The following is a 3,956-nucleotide window of genomic DNA, read 5'->3' as shown; positions in this document are numbered from 1 at the left end:
AAAGGAGAAAAGCGTGAGCCCCGCAAAGATGGAGAAAGCAGTGAGTTGGGTGGGAGACAGAGGGACATTTAAGTGGGGCAGCGGAGAGATTAGAGAGAGGAATGAGGAAGAGAGAAGACAGGACAGGATTGGGGGAGGGGTGGTAAGCAGGGAGGAGTGAAGGGCAAGGGTAGCAGAGAAATGAGGGAAGAGGTAAGAGGAGCATTTGGACCAGAAAAGAGAATGAAGTGGGAGATAATGAAGGTCAAGAGACAAAGTGGAGTCTGGAGGGGTAGAGGAGAGGCGTGTTGATGGGGCTTGTCTGCCTCAGGTCCACAGCCCCTTCCCACCGTCTGCTAATTAACTCCTTAATTGTCTCCACATTTGCTGAGCTGGCAGATGAAGTGGTTGCAGACAGATTGGGGTGCGTGTGATTTCACGCACTGGGGAGCGGAGAAGAGCTGCTGGGAGTCCCAGGGGGCCTTACCCTCCCCCCTTCTCCTCCCTGTCTCCTAGAGCTGGAGGGTGCTTCTGCACCTAGAGCAGATGGGGCCATCTGCAAGGGAAGTGTCCGTGGGGAATTTGCCCCATCAACCTCTCAGGGATGAAAATAATACTTGCTGCTGTTGATGGAACACCTACTGTTTACCAGGCAGACATTTTTTTTTTTTTTCATCCCTGTGGGCATTAGCCAGATTTTATGGTTTGTGGAGAAAAGGAGTCTCAGATGAGTTAAGGAACTTGTCCAGGATCACACAGCACTGGTGTGACTGAGGTGGGATTTGAATTCAGGTCAGTATGATGCCAAAGCCCAGGGTGGGTCCTAGCCAGATGCCTTGTGCAGGGGAGAGAGGGATACCTACAGGCCTATTTCTCTCTCAGCCCCAGAAGAGAAAGGCTGCCGAGGTGAAGGGACTGCAGGTGCCAGAGAGGAGGAAAGTGTGGACAAGAAAGTGGGAGGAAGCTAAAGGAGCTAGGATCTGTCAAGGCCTGAATAAGAGGGAGGTGGGCCCAGAGAAAGAGAAAGAAGAAGCGTGACACTAATCACAGTGCTTGGATCCCTCACATGTCATCTTACCAAAGCCAGCTTCCCTTTTCTCTCATCCCTGCACCACAAGCCCCTGTCAGTAGGACTTGCCCTCCTGCCACTTGATGCTGGTCCATCCTTCAATTTCACTCCTGGTTTTTGCTAGACTGGAGTCAGTTGTCAGCGTGTTCATCTCTCCTTTGATACTGAGAGAATTTGGCCCATGACTCCAGGGCCAGTCCTGGGGCTGGACACAAGAAAAGCCACAGTGGAAGTTTGCCAAAATGTACAAGGATCCCTCTCACCTCAAATGAAGAGGAAACAATAGCCAGAGTCTGATATACAGGAATAACCAAAGCTTTGATCCAAACCTGTGGATTCTGAAGATCTAGATTTCTCAAGACTGACTGGTATATATCACAGATGTTGAGAAGTTGGGAAATCTGGACCCCACCTCCAGAGATTCTGATTTAATTGGTCTAAAGCGGGGCCACGGCAGCAGCATTTGAAAAAGCTACCCAGGTGACTCAGATGTGCAGCCTGGGCTGAGAACCACTGTCAGATTCTACCCTGATGTGGCTGCACTGGTGGTTTTATTACTGGATTCAAACAGTAATGCTAATAATAAGTTATTACTTATTGAAGATTTACTGAGTACAAGCTAATGTGCTGAGCTGTTTCTATGCATTAGTTCATGTAATTCTCAGAATCTCCTGTGAAATAAATATTATCCCCGTCTTACCGATGAGGAAACTGAGCTCAGAAGACCTGCTCATTCTAATGAATGGCAGAGCCAGGTCTGGGACGTGAGATTGCCCGAGTCACACTGTTACTTCCCCCCAGACTCCTCCTGAGGCTGCTCCTTGGCCTCAATCAGTCCTTGCCTGCCTCCACCTCACCTCATCACCACCCCCGCTGCTCCCTCAGTAACATCCCAGGTGACTGAAGCAATTTGCAGCCATTTGAAGAAGCTCCATGTGTCACTCAGCCTGCGAGGGTGGGGAGCTAGGGGAATTACAGATGCTTCAAAATGGCCCACCCCTCCTCCTGAAGTCATTTGGAATTCAGGAATCAGACTCTGCCCAAGATTTCCTCAGATCCCTGCTTGGGACCCTCCCAGGCTGAAATCCCATTCCCAAATGCCCCCCTTCGTGGATTCTAAGTATCTGGGAGGGTGCTGCCACCCAGTGGCTGCCCGGACACATGGCGGCTCTCTGGAACAGCCTGGTGCTGCTGGACAGCTCCCCAATCCAAGAGGAGAATCTAAGATCCTCCCTTCCTCTTCGTAGCACCTTGACCAAGAATCTAGTCATTGGATCCCAGTCTCCCACCTCCGCAGCCCTAAGCCTACACTCCCTCTTGGGATCTCCAGCTCCCTTCCCTGTAGTTCCATGTGCCCCCTGCCCCCAACCCCTCACAACTTCTCATCCAACTTTTTTTCTCCGTGCCAGCCCCTTCTCATTATATGCTCTCGTTCTGACTTAAAGCCCTGGGAACACACCTCTCACCTCCCTCTCCCAGAGCTGCACCAGCCCACAAGTGGAATGAAGGAGGGGCTAGAGATAGAATTCTTGTCCCCCACACTCCCCTCCTCATCATCTGACACCATCAGACCTCAACAGCCTTCGTGCTAAGAGCCCCTAATGAGCATTAGCAAATTAACAACTTCCCTTTGATTGCTCTTACTCTGTTAATTGGATAGGGAGGGCCCCCCAAGGCCTCTTAAAGAGGAGAAGGGAGGAAGAGGAGAGAGGTGAGAGCTACAGAAGAAGACCCCCCGCCCCCAGGCCTGGTCTTAGTGGCTCAGAATTTAGCTCCAAACCTGAGTACAGCTTCCCCTTCCATCCCTTCCTCTCCTGTCCACCTCCCCCAACCCCCAACCTCCCACCTCTCCCCATTCCCTTCTCTTTCCCTGTTTCTTGACTTCTGTCCAAATTCCCTTGACCTCTGGCTATTTCCCCTTCCTTCTCTGCTTCTTCTTTAGAGGTCTGGCAATGAGAAGCTGCAAACCTGCCGCCGCCTCCCACCACCAAGGCAAGGCCAGGGTTACCAGGATGGGGTTTCTGAGGCCAAGGCTCTGTGTTTGTTTATATATGTACATGTGTGTACGTGTCACTTGTAGGTGGGGAGCCAGGATAAGAGCAGGTGAATACTTGTAAGCTCATGAGTTCCTGCTCTGTGGGCCAGGCCTCTGGGGTGTGTGGGTGTCTGTGGGGGGTGCATGTAGGTAGCTGTGAGTGGCGTAATGTGACTCTGGTCTGTATATGTGTCTATGTCTCCGCACGGGCAAGCGCTTGAATCAGTCAAGTGTGACTCGGAGCTTGTGTGTGTGTGTGTACGCGCGCGCGCACACGCGCTTGTGTGCCACCAGAGGAAGCAGCAGTAAGAGGCAGGAGCATCGATCCGAAGGAGACGGCGCGGGGAGGGGGACGCTGGGGGCAGACACCTTCCCTCCCGTGCGCGCGCGCGCGCGCGCGCACTCACACACACACACACACTCACCACAGTCAGACACAAGCCACAGGGCCTCGCAAGCAGGGAGACGGCTCCGGGACCCGAGGGAGGCAGCGCCGCCGAGCGCGGCCAGGAGGAGGGGGCGAGGCAGCGGAGGGAACCCTCGATCCCGTTCCCCGGTCCGGGGTCCCCGCGCGCACACCGGCCCAGAGACACCCTCGCAGACACTCGTAGGCGCGCACGCGCACCCTCTCCCCTCCCCCGCCGCCTCCCCTCCCGCCGCCTCCCGGCCGGACGATGGATCCCTGCAGATCCCGGGGCTGAGAGCACCGCGCACCGCGCCGAGCCCGGGCGGACCGAGCCGAGGCGAGCGAGGGAGCGCGCGCGGCGGGCGGGCAGACGGAGCCGAGCCGAGCCGGGCCGGGCGGGCCGCTCCCTGCAGGGCTCTGCGCGGCGTGCCGCGGCGGCCGCCGGCTCCCGCTCCGGGCCATGAGCC

This window comes from Capra hircus, chromosome 5 (assembly GCF_001704415.2).
Source record: "Capra hircus breed San Clemente chromosome 5, ASM170441v1, whole genome shotgun sequence".
NCBI lineage: Eukaryota > Metazoa > Chordata > Mammalia > Artiodactyla > Bovidae > Capra > Capra hircus.
This window is presented reverse-complemented; position numbering follows the sequence as displayed.